The following is a 20,276-nucleotide window of genomic DNA, read 5'->3' as shown; positions in this document are numbered from 1 at the left end:
TTTAATCTTAAATTATGTATTCTTCTATGCCTCCAACCCATACCCAGAATATGTGTGTGTCTGTGTGTCTGTGGTGGTAATTATTACTGAAAGCAGTCAACAGGCTCAAAGCAACCTTAAGCAACAAATGTCCCATAAATGCTGGAGACAACAGGTGGATACAGATAGATAACATCTGTGTGAGGTTCTGCATGCTGTTCTGGGTCAGTTGTGGTCAAAAAATAACTTCTCTTGTAAAACTCCATTAACAATTTCTGTTAAAAAAAATTCCTCCTTTCTTTCCCAGACCATGTTTTCTGTGATACTCAGTAAAACACGGAGAAAAGTCTTCTGTTAGGGACCGATTCCTCAGGCACAGATGCAGAGCTGTGCATATATACAGGCAATCCACGGGCAGTGAGTACAGACATGTCGGATGAACACCACAGACAGTCAGCAGACAGACTAGTAACCACACACTACAGAAGACCTGGAAAGAGAAGTAGGGAACTCAAATGTTGGCTCCTCTTGGTCAAAGTAATACAAAATGGAGTAACTCTTTTTCTTGCCTTAATATGGCACCAACACATTTTGGTGCCTTCTCTAAGGTTTCTTTAATGTGTTGATTGATGTGAGGAACTGTCCTCCAAAGCCACAAAGCTAGGAAATGGTAGAACAGCACCAAACCTCTCCAATGGGGACCAGGAACGCACAGAGGGTTGATGACTAGCCCAGAGTCGGGGTGCAGTGCTTACTCAGAGGTGCCTGGATCCCGTCACCTGTGCCACCCACCCCAGGCTTGTCCTGTTAGATCAGGAGGCCAGGTGGCTATGAGGCTGAAGCATCCATTGAGCATTGTAAGGTCTCAAAGCGAGGGCTCTGGAACAAGGCCACACACATGTCAAGCACAGGGCTTCACTCATCACTGCCTTCACCCACCCACCCCCATCTCAGCCTCTGTATAAGAGATGAAGACATCATCCTTGCTCTGGGTACCAGAATGGTTGGAGTTCCCTCCTTGTAAGATGTCTTTACTTGCTGATGGTCGGTTCTCAACGTTCCTCATCTGTTTTCTCTTGTTTCCCCTTCAATCCCCAGAGACTCTTGGATTGCTCTCTCAGTGGGGAAGCCCTCGGCAGGCCTTACTCTGTCTCTGCCAATGATGTAGATGTCTGGGCATCCATTATCAGCTGACCACGAGGCTCTGTGCAGAATGAAAGATGATATGCATTTCCAGGCCTGTGACTTTACCACATAAATAAGGTCAAAAGGCACAAATACAGCCACTTTTGCCATGTACCAAACAAAGCTAGCCTCAAGTCTAGGTTGCAGAATAAAAAGATGACATTTTCTTGGTCAACACTTCCCTTTGATCCCCCAGGCTGCACAGTTCCACAACAGAAAATCGAGCCTTTCAGAAACTGAAGGAGGCTGCAGACTGTTATCTACTGGTGATGTGTGAGCCTGGAAAGGCTTCCCTTCAGCCTCATCTTGGCTGAGGAGCAGGCTTCCCAGACAGTCAAGGGAACACAGAAGCTACTCAGAAGGTCCCAGTGGCTTGATACTTGATGTCTAGTCAGGGATACATAGGGTCATCTGGGTGGTTTATACATTCCTGCTCCCAACTAGCATGCAAGCGTGTAAGATCTACAGGGAAGGGAAGATGCAGTCATTCTCTATCCAATGACTAGTCTATAATCCGTCTATAAAAGTACCCTCTACTGAAGGGAGAAATGGCTCTCAGAGCCTCTTCAAGACTCCTTCTGTTGGTTCTCTGCCATATCCTGCCATTGGGATTGGACTGTCACTATTTCATGATGAAATGCTGAAGACTGGGCAGGTTACGTTGAACTGCTTCTCACAGCAGGAGACTGTGAAGTCAATGGACACCACTAGCCAGGCTTCCTTCTCCTGGGCTCTCTCCTTAGGTTACAGATGGCCTATCCTCCTTCCCATGGATGGCCTTCTCTTCTAATAAGGACAACAAATAGACTTGTCTCAGGCTCCACCTATATGATCTCATTTGACCCTACCCCCGTGTGTGTGTGCGCGTGCATTTGCATGTGCGTGTGCGTGTGCGTGTGCGTGTGCGTGTGCGTGTGTGTGTGTGTGTGTGTGTGTGTGTCCTTGTATGTATTTGGGTGCACATGTTGCATACATGTGGAGGCCAAAGGTCAACCACAGATGCTGCTCCTCTGGGGCTACACAATTCATTTTTTGAAGTAGTGTCTCATTGGGACCTGGAGATCGCCAACTAGGCTGGGCTGGCTAGCCAGTGAGCCCCTGGGTTCTGCTGTCTCCACCTCCCCGGCCCTGGGATTACAAACATATGCCACCATGCATGGCTCTTCGTGACAGTGACAGAGGCTCGGTCTCAGGTCCTAATGCTTGTGTGCCAAGTACATTAGTGGCTGAGACATTTCCCTAGCCCTCATTTAAAGGCCCAATACAGTCACAACCTAAGTTTCACACGTGAGCTTGGAAAGACTGTCCACCATCACACATCATCCCTCCCTTCCACGTCAGCAAGGTGGGACTTGGTGGCTTTATTCTCCTTCTCTAATTTCCTCAGGAGGGAGCTCAGAGGTCAGTGCAAGCAAACAGGCACATCTTTAAAGTATGCAAGGGTCACACCTGTATTCGGAAGGTGACCCAGGGTACTCAGGTAGCCTGCTGACTAGAACGTTCTGGAACCATTGCTGTGACGGTGAGACCTTTTCATGAGGACGTGAAAACCCACACAAAGATGAGACGAACTTTATCAATTCAGAGGTTTCAAATGAGCAACCCAAAAGCTTAATGAGGGAAATGAAATGATCATTAAAAATACAGACAGACTCGAGAGCACATTTAACTGAGTTCTCATAACTCCAGGCACAGAACTGTGGGTAATTATTATGTGAACTTGGTTGAACTGCTCTCTGTTTTCAGAATAGTTTAATGTCTGCCTGAGTGGACGTGATGGGTGCATTCATTACCTATCACAAGTACAAAGACAAACCTAACTGATTCCCATTTTCCCTTATTTCAAGCAACTCTATATGTACAGTTTGATAACAACTGAGGTTTGTTTTTTCTATTGTCTTTGGGATATTCTGAAGAGAGACTGAGAAGGGTGGAACAAACAGAAGTCTACACTCAGTGACAAAGACTTTACATTCTTAGGGATGACCCAATGGCTGACTCCAGCTCTCACTCTGCTGCTGTCTGTCAGAATGAAGAACATTTTCCCTCCAAGGACTCATTTCTAGGCTCAGTTAGGAAACAGCTGAAGCTAAAATTCACCCACAGAACAGTTTATCTACCATGATCATGCCCCTCTGAACTCTGCCACCTGGGCTCTGTCTTTCGGACTTGTGGTTTTCTTCCCAAGCTTATGCTTATTCAACTATTAGATTTGTCACTGGCAAAGGAAAAAGCCTAGGATTTAGAGAGCAAAACACTTGGATGTTGTGTAAGTGATTTGACAAAGAAACAGCTGATTTTCTGAGAAGTTAAGAGACTTGGATTTAAGGTTATGCAGCCAGATAACAAGAGGCCTAGACCTGAATTCAGATTCCTAGAGACAAGGACAAGGTCATGCCCACCACCAGCCTCTAAGGCCAAGGCCATGCCCTCCACCAGCCTCTAAGGCCAAGGCCATGCCCTCCACCAGCCTCTAAGGCCAAAGCCATGCCCTCCACCAGCCTCTAAGGCCAAAGCCATGCCCTCCACCAGCCTTTAGAGTCAAGATGACATTGTTCCTGCCCATAAGCCTCTGAGACAAAGTCTGCATCCCAGCATCAAGGCATGTTAATCAATTACAGAAACAGGAAAATAAGGTTCTCTGGTGCCTATGGCCAGCATAGGCCTATGTTCTGATGCTACATACTATTTTTGAATATTTCCCGCCCACCTCTGTGTTTGGCTGCTGGCTATGCTCTGATTTGATGAAACCATTTCACATCTAACTGAAACACCATCCACTCGCTAGCAAAATCATATTGCATTTGAGCCCTCAGTGGCCAGAAGGAAGTCATTAAGAAGTGGGAGTTATTATCTGGACTGGAGCACAGAAATGAGCCATTATCCCCTTCTGTTCCAACAGCATCCCTGAGAGATGAGACAAAAAAGATGAGACAAGCCAGTGGCGAGGCTCTTGGTGCCCATCACTCACTTCCCTCTCTGGAGTTTGAAAATGTGTGTTTCCAGACAGCTTCCCCACAGATACCTGGAGATGCAGCCTCACAGAGGTCTGGGTAAGAATCAATCTGCCCTCTCCTGTGGATAAGCATGACACTGGAAACCGTTCACACACATCCACAGAGAGCAGGTGCCTGTCCCGTCTACCTCACTTGCAGAGGGAATGGAGGGCAACAGCTAACAGTCAAGAGCCAAAGGCAGGGACCTGCTTTAGAACAATCGCTCACCTTGCCAGAAACAGCTACCTCTGCAGAAGAGAGGCTGGTTTCTGCAGATGCTTTGAGAGGTTTCATCCCTGCCATGTCCGTCTTCCCGTAGCCTTGTCTTCACACAGCTCCTCACATTGGAATCTTGGTTCTCAACTACTTCTATCCAGAGAAATTCATTCAAACTTCATATATACACACAGGAAACACGAAGAGGTGAGGGCAACGTGGCAATTAACTCTGCCAATAATTCTTCTCCATGATTGATTGACATTGCTTATCTCTTGTCTTTATCTACAGTTGGGGAAACTTTGGTGAGGATCACATGGGCATTGTACATAACACACCTCTCCAAATTCATGAAGGAAATCATAAAATTGTCACTATGATTTTTACAGACAGCAATAAAACACTCCTTGTATTTCCTCTGAACACACCTGTCTATATACTGTCATTTTATTTTTTTTATTCAACACCTGTGCCTTTATTGACAAGCACCACAAAAAAGTGTCATGTTCCTTTAAGTGTCTTATGAAAGGTATGCTTCTGTTGAAAAGTACATTGAGCTTCAATGCAGACCATAACCATAAATGATTTAAAAATCATTAAGTATATATTGAGCTAAGCACTAGGGTATAAAAAAAATAGTCCACCATGGATTATAAACCACTGTTTCCAGCCTCAAAAATCCTACAGTTCAATTGCTGAGAAATGAAGCATAAATAAATGCTCCAGGCTTCTGACAGACAAGGGCTTCTCTGGGCATCTTGGGACAAAGATGTGTGTGTCTCATCCACCTTTGGCGCATGCAGAGTGAAGGGTGAGTGGAGTGAAGAGGATGGATGGGATTTAGCAGTAAAATTAAGTTAAGTATGACAGAAAGTCTCCAAAGGGACCAACACAGGCCGAGCTAACTGAGTTTGGATTCAGAAGAGAGGCTACATTTGCACAGAGAGCTGAGGATGGGTGAGACCTGCGAGGCTGGCACTCATGCAGGAAACAGCACTGCCCAAGGATCACGGGTGGGAATTGTGTTCAGCATGGCAAGAGAGCTCTGGGATGCATTGGATCACTTCGTGTCACCAGTCACCACTGAGGTGTCTCCACCAGAGTTCTCAGCTCAGCAAATACTCCAGGACTCTGTAAAAGTTCCGGAGTTTAAGCTGGGCCCAGAGTCTGATTTATTAGGTGGGAGAGTGCCCAAGCTATGGAAGAGCTCACTGGCAGGTAGCACCTTGGAGCTGTCAAAGGTGACCGTGCCAGGAATCCTGTGAAAGATGCTGGGCGTGGTGTCAAGCATCTGAGCCTGGAAGAAGGACAGATGTGCTAGGAGTTGGCCCAGGCACACAGCCCAGCAGGAAAGAGCACACCAACAAGAATATACACACTGGGGGAGGCCGTCTACTCCACTCAGATATGCCCCCCATAGCTTCCTGTCTATTTAATGCCAAGGTGTCTGTGAGCACTGTAGAGCATATTTATAAGCACGGGGATCAGGGCCTGATACTTGAAACAATCTCTAACACTGTAGCTCTGAGGAAATGCACAGCCATCCCAGACATCTTAGCCAGAACCCACTGGCATGCTACATACACCTCAAGTTCACCCTCTCTGAACCTGCCTCTTAGTGGTCCTTGGTGAACCTCTCATCACCTCAGTCTGTGTGGATGCCTGAGGCTTTGAGATGACCATCCCTCATGCACCTCTCCCAGCTTTGGTGACTTACCCTTCTGGAAGCTTCTGGCCCTCTGTGTGGAAACCCAATCAAGGCTTCTTCTGGCTAGATAACAGCAGCCTAGCGCTCCCTCAAGCAATGGGATGCTCTCCCACAGGACTCTGATTCTAAAGGAATGGATAGCTGAATTAACAGGACAACAGAGGACTGGCCAAGGTGATGCTGAGGGCAGCAGCCTTGAAGGTGGCAACAAGGCACGCCATGATGTTTCTATGAGCTCTGGTACCTGCAGACCCCATATCTCCTGCCTGGGACATCAGCTCACCCCTAGAGCCTCTGTCTTCAGTCTTCCCGGGATCATCTTGATAACTCTCTACAGTAAGCCGAAGCCTGGCTCAGTAGTGTCCAGCATGAAGCTCCAAGAGTGATCCACTCTTACACTAGAAGGGTTAATAACTCCAAGAAGCGGTAGACATGTGCATAGCGTATCTGACCAGAGAGGCACAAATATTCATTGTGAAGCCACTTCATTGAAATGTAGGCTGCTGAAGTGCCCAGGCTCCACCACACATGGGATGTCTAGACCTGGAGTCCGCAGGTGTACACCACACCACACTACACGTCATTTTGCTGCAGATTCGCCCTGTTGAATTTCCCCTTGACACAAGGATGTACCTGCAAGGCTCATCAAATATGCCAGCTGTGGGAGGTGACACCATCATCCCAGCTGTGCACAAAACTTCTTAGGTGAGCCTGACCCTGACCCAGGGAACCTTATGCTCTGAGGCAGAGCATTTGGCCTGCAGAGCTAGACTCTGCTTCTACTTTCGGTAGAAGAAATATCTCAAAGAGTGAAAAAAGCCACCCTTACCAAGGTGTTTCTGCATAGCAAGATCCGAGACCGACTGTTTCAGATGACCCTTTCCCATCAATCCACAGGAGTCCGACAAAGTGGGAAGCTTTTGAGTCCTTTTCTTGGCTCTTTTTCTGTGACCGTCTCAGATAAGAAAAACTAATCGGTGCAATTCTATAGTGAGTCTCATGATGGATTTTCTGTTACTAATAAAATTTGCTGTCAGGCTACTTTGGCAGTTCTGTTTTCATTAAAGGTCATCTGAAAATGGTACAGTGACAGCTACCGGCAGGTACTGAGGCTCCAGTTTCCACCCTGGTTCATGCAGTGACATCTGGTGGCCATAATGTATCCCTGCGCTAGCAAGGTGATCACAGTAAAAATCTGCCTGGTGTAAGTGTGCGTGCGTGCGTGTGTGCGTGTGTGTGTGTGTGTGTGTGTGTGTGTGTGTGTGTGTGTGTCTGTGTGTGTGTGTGTCTGTGTATCTGTGAGTATGTGTCTGTGTGTCTGTTTGTGTCTGTGTCTGTGACATGCAACCTGACAAAGGAAACTCAGAAGCCTGAGCAGTTCAGATGGTAAAGTAATGCAACAGCCTCACAAGTGTCACCTGCTTAGACTCCAGTGTCCAGGCCTTTCCTCCAATGTCCCCAGTGGGGACCTGATTCGCACAGGGTGAATACAGTTAGTTAACTGGCTAGTTGATCATCCCCTAAGAGCCTCTAGAGTTTCCATGCTTACTTAAGATAGAATTCTGTCAGTCCTTGCCTTATTTATAATCACTCATCTGTGCCTTTTCTAAAACTCTTCTCTCCTAGAGAAGGACAAAGTGACCCTCCATATCCTGGGCTGGATATAAAAGAGGGAAAATAAAACTTTTCCCCTTAAAGTGAATGGTGACACTCTCTCTGGCTTTTACTCCACAAACTCCACAAGAGTCTCCCCACTTGAAACCAGATGATCAAACCCCATTTATTCAGCACCATGCTGTGCTCAGCCCCAGAGAACAGACAGTAAGAGGAGCTGGCCCTGCTGCCATGCTGGTGGTTTGGCGCTTCTTGCCCTCTTTCATCTCTGACAGATGCTTTAGCTGTGCTTGCAGGCAGGAAAACTAGAACCAACCAGGCGGGGCAAGTGAGCCCAGTACAGGTGCACTTTTGAAGACCTGAGACACACAGAGCCTTCCAGGGGCCCCCGAAGCCCTGCAGCTGGGGAGACTGGGATATAATAGCTGAGCTGAGAATGCTACCAAAAATTCGTTAAGTCAAAGAGCAAGCATAGTCTCTTATAAAAGGGGGCGGGGTATCCATGAAGGAGGGGCAGGCGTGGCACTGGCAGGTGAGAGCCCAGCAGAACCTGTCCAACATGTAAGTTGCATAGCAAAAATGGGAAAAGTAAGTTCACATCAAGGGAGGGCTTAGGGTAGAGAGCAGCTTAAACACCTGCAGAGAAAATTTTCATCAAGCGAGGTAGAAAATAACTGTTGAAGGCTTTTGCTGGCCTTGGCATGAAGGGACACTTCTCAAGCACTTAACTATTCAAGAGGAAGGGGAAGGCCTGCAACTTTCACCTGCCAACACCTTCTGGAAAGTCATGGAGGTGCATTAGTGCATCTGCTAAGGAACTGTTGTCATCAGTGGTCATGTGGCATATAAGTATCTGATGTTATCTGTATAGTTACAGGGAATGGAAAAATAAAAGTACCGAATTTTCATTATTCACACCTTAAAGTTGCAACCTCTGGTACTTCAGCAGGTAGGTAGAAACACCTATTTCCAGCCAGGAGTGCTCCTGGGTTCTAGTAGATTTCCTCCCAGGATGCTCGCTGCCTGGTGGAAGGGCCAGGCCTACATGCTAACTCATCTTACCCATGGCTCAGAGGGAAACTGAGGATGCTGTAGTGAGGAGGTAAGCAGGCTGGGAACTGCAAAGAGATGTCCATTACCACCTGCAGGATGAGGAAGACGTGGTCCTGCAAAGGTCAGGGGGAACCAAGGCTGAAAGAGAGAGTATGTGTCAAGAACTGCTCTGTTTTTGTTGTTTTTATTCCTTGGTCTTTTGTTCTTTTGGGGGGCCCTCCAAACAGCTCTCATATAAGTCACACACGGGGGTTTATTTTTACTTATAAATGCCTGGCCTTAGCTTGGCTTATTTCTCGCCAGGTTTTCTTAACATTAAATTATTACCTTTTGCCTCTGGGCTTTTTCCTTTTCTTACTTCTGTATATCTTACTTTCACTCTTACTCTGTGGCTGGCTGTGCAGTTATGTGGCTGGGTGGCTGGCCCCTTCTTTTCTCTATCTTTGATCTCTCTCTTTCTATTTATTCTTTCTGTCTGTCAGCCCTGCCTATCCTTTCTCCTGCCCCACTATTGGCCATTCAGCTCTTTATTAGACAATCAGGTGTTTAGGCAAAGTAACACAGCTTCCCAGAGTTAAACAAATGGAGCATAACAGAATGCAACACATCTTTGCATCATTAAACAAATGCTCCACAGCATAAACAAATGTAACACACTTTAAAATAATATTCTACAACACTGTTCCAATTTTCTGAAGGAAAACTCTTTGCCTTTCAAAACCCAGCTCTAGCATCCAGTCCTTAACACCATACCCCATCTAGATGGAGCTGTACTCCCGACAAGCTGCACCTAACCTAGGTGCCTGCTTCCCCCACATGTATTTCCTTAGCTGTCTGCCTCTATGGAGACCATGAACTCCAGCAGCTGACTCCATAGCCAAAGGACACATTGAGTGAGATCCAGAGTACCCCCAGGAAACGTTCACCATCTCATACTCCTGGAAGGTGCACATTACACCTCATATCCCTGGAAGACATTTACTGTCTCATACTCTGGGAAGATGCTTACTGTCTCATACCACCGGAAGAAGCATCTTGCACCTCATACCAATGAGTGGTGGTTTAAATGAGAAACGTCCCCACAGGTTCAAGATTTGAATACTTGGTCCCCAGTTGGTGGTGCTGTTTGGGGGAAGTTATGGACCCTGTGGAGGTGCAGCCTTTCTGGAGTCAGTACATCACTGAGGGTGGGCTTTGAGAGTGTAGAGCCTTGGCCCACTTCCAACTCTTGCTCTCACTGCTTCCTGTGAACAGCTGAGATGTGATCTCTCACCTTCCTGTTCTGACTACCATTCCATCCCCACAATTACCTTTCTGGAAAATAAGAGAAAAATAAAAACTCCTCCTTACTCAAGTTGCTTTTGGTCATGGTGTTTATCACAGCAGTAATAATAATAATAATAATAATAATAATAATAATAATAATAACTAATACATATTGGAAGATATTCATTATGTTTCATCAGGTTTACACGTCAGCATGCCAGCACTGGGAGTAGAGGTATTTGTGCTTCTTTCTGTTTCACTACTGGGGGATTTCCTATTGTTGCTGTTACACATGATGTGACCCAGACGGCTTAAGGTGACGCAAATTTATTCTCTTTCTGTTCTAGAACTAAAAAGTCCAAAGCTGAGTCCACTGAACCCAATCACGGTGTCAGCAGAACTGTGCTCCCTTGACAGGCTCCATCAGAGATCTGTTTCTCACCTTCACCAACCTCCAGACCTGCAGGATTTTGTCCCTTAGCTCCTGGCCCCTTTACCTCAACCTCTGCTTGCTGGGGGACTGCTGAATATATGTTGCTCCCATTGGTTAATAAGTAAAGCTGCTTTGGTGTATGGTAAGACATGATAAGAGCCAGGTGGGAAATCCAAACAGAGAGACAGGGAAAAGAAGGGCGGAGTCAGAGACACCATCCAGCACCCAAGGAGCAAGATGCCAGCAGACTGGTAACTCCATGGCCACATGGCAAAATACAGATTAATAGAAATGGGTTCATTTAAGATGTAATAGCTAGCTAGCAATAAGCCCAAGCCATAGACCAAACAGTTTGTAACTAATATTAAGCCTCTGAGTGATTATTTTATTAAAAAAAAAAAAAAAGACTACTGCCTGGGCAGGACTGGGTGGGACCAAGAAACTTTAGTCAGCACTACTGTAGCATGTCTTCTTATGTTCTAGAAGCTCCACATTTCCCTCTAGAGTAACACATGTGGTCAATTTTGGGGATGTCTGGTCATTTCAAAATAGCACCCCATTTTAAGATCTTAACAATCCATCTACAAAGGTCCTTTCCCCATATAACCATAAAGGTAACACACAGGTCTCAGGAATGAGCACTTGCATGTCACTGGGATCACGTTTCAGTCAATCACATCTACTCATCTTCAAACCCTTAGATATTGCATGGTTTCTCTGCAAAGTCAGCAGGAATATCTGACACACAGATACTTGATAAGTCTCCATTATCCTTGCAGTAGACACACCAGCCTCCACTGACTGTAGCATCCTATTATCTAGTCTGAAAAAAGGTGGCATTTTCAAATGCCTTAAATTGCATAGTCTGATGAGTGACAGACAAACGTTATCACATATGTCCAAGATGAAAAATGCTGTGTAAAGTTGTGGATGCCACACTTTTGGGGAGAAGAAGCCACACATGGTCTGCTTGTCACTGCCTAATAAGCTATGAAAGGAATCAGTTTTCTACCAAGTGTTTGCTTGTTATGCACCAAATGTCTGTATTTTGTTGTTGTTCTTCTAAGCATACCATACTTCCATTCAATGCTATATCAAAGTATGTATTTTTGAGTCATTCAAAGTGACAACCTGGAATCCTAACAAGTTAAAATTCAATGTCATTGTGGTGTTACCAGTTGAGGTGGAAGTCCCAGGAACAGGCCCTTTTACACTCGGGTAAATTCCCACAGGCTTACTCAGTGGCAATGACATCAAAATTTACTGTTCTGCCTGGGAGTGCTGCTTTCCTCTTGATTTTGCTTGTAAAGTGCCTTTCAATCAAGGAAACTTTAAAATGTGTGAGAAAGAAAGAAAAAGAAGAGAAAAGAAAAAAAAAACCCTGATCTTAAAAGCATGAACATGGTAATTAGTTCAAGCAAGCTTCCTCTCTGCTGTTACATTCACGTGGTCTCCTGAAATCACTGTCTTTACTATTCTATGTCCCAAGATAAATTTGCATAGCCCTTACTCCAGCTCATGTTTTATGGCCCTTAGGGTAAGGGTGACGTTATTTCATAGTAAATAAAAAGTCATTCTGCGGAAAAGTTATTTCCTAAAAAAAAAAAAAAAAAAAAAAAAAAAAAAAAAAAAAAAAAAAATCTTACTAATTCCCAGCTCCTATTCAAAGTCAACTCTGTTCAGGTAGGGTTACTTCCTAGAATTACATATTACAAAGTCAAAAAGTCTTCCATCTACATAGAACATTACCTCTGAACAATAAAAATGTCACAATTTCCTCAGCACCATAAATATTACAGGCTGTTCAAGTGTAAAACTCAATCCTGTGTTATGGATCTTGGACTAATACCTTTCACGTGCTACATGGAAAAACCATTCTGTGGACACTGATAGGATTAAAATGTGATTCCACACTAAGACTTTCATGATGATGTGACTGTCACTCATCCATTTGTTCATTTATTCATGCATGCATACTTATTTAATGAACATCTGCTTAATAAGCATTTATTCCAAGCTAGCCTAGGAAAATAACAAATTAGACCAGTTGGGAAGAAAATCATGCAGAGAGCATTTTATGATCAAGATGTATCCAAAGTCTTATGAGAACAAAGGACCAAGTGATTCCCCCTATATAGAAAAGTCGGTGGGGTATTCCTAGAGGATGCAGCAATTAACTGGGTGATATAAAGTGGATACCAGAGGGTCTATGGTAATAAGAAGCTTGGAAAGGAAGTCAGGAGAGCTGAACTTGGGCTCCCAGCCTACCAGCACCCCATCATGTCTTCTCTGTGCTTCTGGGCAGGAGTAAACAGTCATGTACATTTTATATCGGAAACTGTACGGTATGAGCTCCGGTCACACTCCACTTTCCTTCCATCATCAATGTGACATCCCCTAGTACACCATGACTCCTGGCTGATGAGAGACAGGCAGAGCAACCAGCATTAACACACTGTTGAGGGGAGTGGCAGTCTTATTGTGGCAGCTCCTCTGTTCATGAATAAACAGCTGACGAACTGGTTCATTCACCATCTTGAATATGACTTGCTATATAACTATCTCTGATCCTGGCAGAGTGGCACACTGAATAGGAGAATGACAAGTCCAATGGGCCAGCACTTCACTGTCTTCTCTACACCAACTAGCAGGCACTTAAAGTGTGATCTGGACATAAGCAGACTCCTCTATCAGAACCTTCCTCTTGAGGTCCACAGCATCGAGGAATGAAGTCTGTAACTTATGCCCTCCCATCCCTTTCTCCACATGAATTAATTATTTCATCTTTTCATCTCTTCTCTATTACCTCACTCTGTCTGAGACCGCATATCTCTGTCTCTGTAACATTGAGAGTCTTCAAGGCTCTTCAAGGGTATCCTAACCCACCACATACACTCCACAGCCACACCATACTTTAGATGCTTTATGAAGTCATGTGGTTCCTTTGATGATACATTTTTGTCATTCCCCATTCATCTTTTGAGGAGAAAAGACTCAAGTATCTTTGTGACTCACACCAATCTCCCCCAGTGTTCATGTATCCCAGTTTCCATGTCTATAATTTAAGCATTGTAACAGGATTTTTACATATGCAATGTTATTTTCTCTTATACAATCACCTTATGGTAGGTTTTGTTGGCTTCTTGTTTTATGAGATAGGATTTTGCTGCATAGCCCATACTCTCCGAACTTGCAGTATTCCTGCCTTAGTTCTGTGAGTGTTGGGATTATGAGTGAATCAGCTCATGGGACCATGCACCTAAATCATGGTAGTTTTCAAAAGCCAGAAAGAGATGAAATGTTGAAGGAATTATTCAAGTTCTTATGAACAGCAATTGGAAAATTCAAAAATTGAATTGATTTTGATTCTGAAATTAATAGCACTATAAAGTTTTGCCACTTTAAAAAACGTTTCTAAATAAAATGACCTTATTTTTCCTTTGCATTACAGCATGCTTCCTGTTTAGTCCCTTACTGAGATACTGAGACAGGACATGTAACCATTTTCATTTCTCTTCCCCACAGGGCTTTGAGCAGCCCTAGGCATACAGTGAATGCTTCACATCTGTTAAGATGAAATTATCTGAAACGGGTTCCAACCTGTACTTCCTAAAAGAGCCTGAGGTTTTTCCATGCAGGAGGTTAACGGCCTTCTCTCTGCTTCTGTCTGGACTGGGGAAAGTGCATTCAGCCACCCAGCTGCAGGGCAACAACCAGGATGAGAGCAATTATTATCGTCTGTGTAGCCTGACTTCTTCCCCTGGCAGCTGTTGACATCTTCCTGCATCTACTGTGGGCATGCACTGCACCCAGCAGTATCTTTTGGTTCAGCATCTAATCTAGACCTTACAAATGGCTACATGTAAGGCTAAGTAGAAATCAAGAAGTAAACCCACCAGTGAAGGCGCTATTGCCTGTAGTCTGAGGGGTGTTGGGTTAAGTGTGCACCAAAACTGGATCACTGCAAAAGCCAACACAGATACCTGGAGATGTTCCACACTCAAGGAAGCTAGAACATGTGCTTTCTAAAATTAATGTCCAGGACAAGCAAGAAAGATTGTACCTAGAGGCCCTAAAGCCATTAGAGTCTAATGTGGAATCTGGCATTAATTAGCAAAAAGTAGGCAATTCCAGGCAAGATCTTTTCTCATTTCCCTAGATTTCAAGGAAAAGGCATTGAATCAATTGATTTGTAGTTCTCAACTCCCATCTCTGACAAAGTCATTCTGTAAAGTTTGAACAACTGGGCCTAGGAAAAGATGAACAGAGATAACTAATAACTATGACCAATCATAACCAAATACTACAATGAAAGTGACTTAAAACACAGGAGACATTTATTTACACTGAGTACACTGAGTTCCACTTACTGTATTCAGACCAGAGTTGATTCTGGGTCACTGTGGGAAGAGAAGCCTGGGCCACCAGATGGAATTCACTCATTGCTCTTCCTATGAATTATACTAGTTGTTCCATGTATCCATCCATGTCTCAGAGCTTGATCCCTTTAGAGACTGACCAAAGGAGATCCACTCAGTGAATCTTGATGACCCTTTAACAAAGAGACAAGTCTCCAACACAGGCTTAGAGAACACACATATAATGAGTGAATTCCCAAAATCACCAAATCTGAGGCCAGCTTAGAGACAAGTTATAAGTAATTGGTCCATGGAACTATGGTTTCTAGATTAAGAACAGCGACTTACATGTTAAATTTTCTAACCCTAAAACATGGGAATTATAATGCTAGCTTAGGTAATTTTTAGGCTAAACAGGAAGATTTTTAAGTACCCCAACTATATATTCTATGATTAGCAGGTAAATATATAATAAGCATGCATAAAAAGTTACACTGTCAAAATTTATTTTCCTCAATATATTTATGGAGACACTTAACAGATGTGCTCCTGAAATATGGATCATAAATGCATAAGTGGACACCTGTTAGGGCTTCAGGAAGGTGAGACACCAAGATGTTCTCTTCTATAGAAACCCAAAAATGGACTTCAGCTGTAGCTAATTTTCCTGCCTGGCCCACAGTCAGGACAAATCTCTGTCACCCGCCAGTCCCACAGCCACTCAGACCCAACCAAGTAAACACAGAGACTTATATTGTTTAAACTGTTTGGCCTAATGGCTCAGGCTTCTAGCTATCTAGTTCTTACATCTTAAATTAATCCATTTCTATAAATCTATACCTTGCCACGTGACTTGTGGCTTACCGGTATCTTCACATGCTGCTTGTCATGGTGGCGGCTGGAAGTGTCTCTCTGACTCAGCCTTCCACTTCCCAGAATTCTCTTCTCTCCTTGTCCCACCTATGCTTCCTGCCTGGCCACTGGCCAATCAGTGTTTTATTTATACAGAACGATATCCACAGCACTTCAGCAGAAGCCAAGAATTTGGGGCTGACCACACCATTCCAGCCTCACTCAGTAAGAACAAATGCTCGCATGTGTTTTATACATAAGCAAGTCACAGGCCAATGGGTATGACCCATCATTCTGCTAGGAAGGAAAACCTGAACGACTGTATAAAGAGATACTTTCATTGGAACTGATTGTTCAGTTAATATGGATGTCATCTCAGAACACATGTGTAATCTATAACAATGTGATAATGCCTAAAGCCTGAAGAATACAATGTCTGACCATTGCCAGAGGAGAAGGCAGCAGGATCCCAATCAACAGTGAGGTACAAATCCTGTTTGCATCAGAACTGTCTGATCCTGGTTGAAATTCGGCTTACAGGGTCTCTCTACTAAGGGTTCTGATGCAGTGAGAACTGGGCTGAAGCTGGAGAGCTTATGCTGCTGCTCAGTACAAAGGCAACCCACCTGCACCTCTTCCAAAATCCTCACTTGAATCCAACTGGATAGAATTTGGAAACTGAGATGTAGCCTTGAGCAATATGCATGCTCTTCAATTCACATTTCCTCTTATCCATTTCCTAGAGGAGGTGGAGGACTCAGAACCCTTGGATGTGAGAACTCACAGTTTTTCCCCAACGTATTCAATCTTATATTTACAGTTTCTTGGCTCATATGAGAAAATTTAAGATACACTTCAGTTTTTAAGTAGGAAATACTCACAGGATTTTCTAGTCTCATTTTCATTGCTGTGATAAAATACCCTGACAAAAGTTAAGAAAGACGAGGAAAGGTATATTGACTTACAGTTTCAGGTTGCAGCCTATCACTGAGAGGAAGCTGATGCAGGAACTTGAAAACCGGCTCACAATTTTCACAGTTAAGAGCAGAGATGAATGAATGCATCCTTGTTGTATGCTCACTCACTCAGTTAGCTTTCTTCATTATTATACATTTAGGGTCCAGCCTAGGGAATAGTACTGCCCACAGGGGGAGTGAGCCAATTAACCATTAAGACAATCACCCACAGATATGCCCACAGGTCATCTTGATCCAAACAATTCCTCCACTGAGACTCTCTTCCCAGATGACTCAAGGTTGTGGCCAGTTAACATTTATAACTAACCAGCACAAAGGGGACTTTGGCTAAAGAGTATAGAATTTTAAATAAGGGCTGAAGGGATGGTCCCATGGATAAAGTACTTGCTATACAGGTGTGAGGATCTGAGTTCAAATCCCCAGAACCTACATAAAGCTGGGTACAGTATTCCATGTCTACAGTCCCAGCATTCCTATTGTGTGACAGGAGACAGAAACAGAATTCCTGGATGCTTATAGGATTCCTGGACCCTGACTTACACAGCGCCAAGTAGCAAAAAAGGGACCCTGTCTCAAAAAGTAGAAGCTAAGGATCAATGCTAAGAATGAACTCTGGCTTCTACACATGCATGCTTACATGAGTGCACGTATGCATGCTTACGTGAGTGCACGTATACACACACACACACACACACACACACACACACACACATACACACACATACACACACATGTGGTGGTATTGTGTTCCCCAAAATATTGTGCACCCTAATAAACTTATCTGGGGTCAGAGACAGAACAACCACTAGATACAAAGGCTAGAAAATGGTGGCACTCACACCTTTAATCCCAGCACTCCAGAGGTAGAAATCACTCTGGATCTCTGTGAGTTCAAGGCCACATTGGAAATGGCCAGGCATGGTGACACACACCTTTATTCCCAGGGAGTGGTGGTAGAAAGCAGAAAGGTATATAAGGCATGAGGACCAGAAACTAGAAGCATTTGGCTTGGTTAAGCATTTGGCTGGTTAAGCTTTCAGGCTTATAGCAGCACAGTTCAGCTGAGACCCATTCTGGATGAGGACTCAGAGGCCTCCAGTCTGAGGAAACAAGACCAGCTGAGGATCCAGCGAGGTGAGCTAGCTGTGGCTTGTTCTGGTTCTTTGATCTTCCAGTTCACCTCAATACCTGGCTCAGGTTTGATTTTATTATAAGAACATTTAAGATTCCTGCTACACACACATACACAAACACACACACCTTTTCAATTCTCAGTTAAGTGGGAAGAATATATTCAACAGGTTTGTGGTAGCCATCGTAGCTGCAGCTATCAGTACATTACACTCCAGAAAACTGCTGAGAAAGCTAAGTTTACACAGCCTCACTACAGAACAACTTTAGAGGTACTGTGTATGTTAATTAGCTAGATTTAAACATTCCACAATATATTACACATTTCAAAACATCACATCATTATACATGAAAAATACACATAATTTTATCTGTTTTTAAAACAAAGATTTTTTTTCAGAAAAAGAGAGATGCTTTTAACTCTTTATCCTCTTTCCCAACTTATTAATCAGCATTTAGCTCTTAATGGATTATAAATGAAGGTTTGATTTAATCCAGTGGTTATCTGTAAATATTTTGAAAGTAACCAAGCAGGTCCCATCGTGAATCAATACATTGTACCTTGGAGCCAGTCCCCAAATCAAAGCATACTTGTGAATCTAAATTCTTTTATGGCAGATAGCAGTTTGTATTGTATGGCAGATAGTTTCTGTATTGATCTGGCCTCTATTGCTGCTGATTGAAAAAAAAATTAATTAATCAAAAAACTTACTAGCAGAGAACCATATCTTCTGGGCAAGCAGCAAGAATGGCTTGGCTCACTCGGCACTGGAAATCAGACAAACTAACTATCTATGTATCCCGAGTTGTAGAACTTGGACTAGTTGCTTATGTTGTATTCAGTTTACAGACCATTTTGCCGGAGTTCCCCAGGAGCCAAACTTAATAGCAGATAGAAAGACAATTCAGCCCCAACATGGGGCTGGAGGACAATCAGCCTGGCAGCCACGGGGCTGCACTTTGCTGCAATTTGATGCCTGGGGCTGCTTCCCCACCACACTGAATACAAGTGGGATAAATGGCTGACACAAAACCTACGCCCCTGGAGCTGACTGCTGGAATGAAGGACTCTAGCTAGACCAGTGAGAGAGAATTGGGGGACAAGAGACGGCTGGCTTCAGAGGAGAGCAGTCTATGGGAAAGCCGCCTGTGGAACAGACTGATGGATTCATGTGTCTAGAGAATCGCTGGATTTTACAGCTGCCAAGCACCTTGGCAGTCATGACTGCTATTTCCCAGCCGTTTTATTGTCTCCTTGCTATATATCCATCCCTTAAAATACATCTTTCCTGAGTCTCTGTCTTGGGCCCTTGATTCACGGAATACTTGCGATGACTTTATCACCTTTATATAGACGACCCTCAAAGTTTTATTTCCAGGCCTGACCTTGATCCTGAGAGGCACACTCAAACATTAAGCAGGCTGCTAGACGTGTCCCTGCAGAGGCTCAGAAGCACACAAAATACACCGGGATATGCAAAAGCCACTCACTCTTCCCCAGTGAGCCGCTTACTACACTCAACCTCAGAAATAATGGCTGCTCCATTCTTACCCTCACCTGGTACAAACCTCACAATGCTCACTGCAAACCCAAGGACCCCACGCCCAAGCCACTGTGGCCATCGCCACTGCCCACCCCTTCTTACCCCAGCACATATTTTTTAGAACACAGCACAGCTCAAATTGTACCATTCTTCCAGCTTCAAGACTCCATGTTTCTTCTTTGCTTTCTGAAACCCAAATCCTCTTCACTGGCAGGCATAAGTCCCCATTATCCTACCTGTGTGCTCAGAGGCCTTACCTCCTGTTCCCATCCTTTCATGGTCCTCTTTCACTCTGTACTCCATGCTGCTTGGACCCTCTGAGATAAAAGTGTTTGAACAGATCATTCCCAGAAAAGGAAACAATAGCAATGCCACTCAAAATAATGGGAATGAATATTAAAAATTAAACCAAGTTTGTTTCTTCCCTTAACCATTCAGCAAAAAATTGCTAGCATGCTCTAGCATACTGAAAGTGCCGTGAAGGAGGAATCCCAGGAAACACTGACAGCGGCATAATTCAGGGTGACCGAGACTCCACGGTGCCTTGCAAAGATGGCCCAGGATGCCCCAGAATTCCCTGTCACTGTGAGCTGAAGAGGGGCACTGCATATACACAACACAATGATAATAGGGGCTGCTAATTAAAGGTGGACACTACCTCACTTCCCCTTGAGTCTAGACGGGTCATGTGACTTTCTATTGCAGCTACTTGTCTCATTGCTATGAAAAAAAAAAAAAAAAAAACACCTGACAAGAGCAACTTAGGGGATTAAGAGTTAATTCTGGGTCACAGTTTGTGGGCACAGTCCATTGTGGTGGAGGAGGCATGGCAAGAAGGGCGTGAAGCAGTCTGTTGTACTGCATCCACAGTCGTCAGGTAGCAGAGAGAGATGGACGCTTCTGTTAAGTTTGCTTTCCTTTTCATCAAGTCTAAGACGTCATCCCATGGAATGGAGTCACCTAC

General features: G+C 44.2%; 1 long non-coding RNA gene across 2 annotated transcripts; it reads right to left on the bottom strand.

Moving 5' to 3' along the window:
- Nucleotides 1–235: 235 nt before the first annotated feature.
- LOC121823460 (uncharacterized) lies at nt 236–15,888 on the bottom strand. Of its 2 annotated transcripts, XR_013045414.1 has the most exons (6): nt 14,821–15,888; nt 8,761–8,889; nt 6,094–6,209; nt 4,389–4,661; nt 1,015–1,183; nt 236–469 (listed from the first exon to the last, which is right to left on the bottom strand). It is a non-coding gene; the product is annotated as an uncharacterized LOC121823460 (long non-coding RNA). The 2 variants fall into 2 exon arrangements; XR_006064945.2 differs by lacking the exons at nt 236–469; nt 14,821–15,888 and having other exon boundaries at nt 547–1,183; nt 8,761–8,864.
- Nucleotides 15,889–20,276: the final 4,388 nt, after the last annotated feature.

Source organism: Peromyscus maniculatus, chromosome 17 (assembly GCF_049852395.1).
Source record: "Peromyscus maniculatus bairdii isolate BWxNUB_F1_BW_parent chromosome 17, HU_Pman_BW_mat_3.1, whole genome shotgun sequence".
Lineage (NCBI taxonomy): Eukaryota > Metazoa > Chordata > Mammalia > Rodentia > Cricetidae > Peromyscus > Peromyscus maniculatus.
This window is presented reverse-complemented; position numbering and strand designations above follow the sequence as displayed.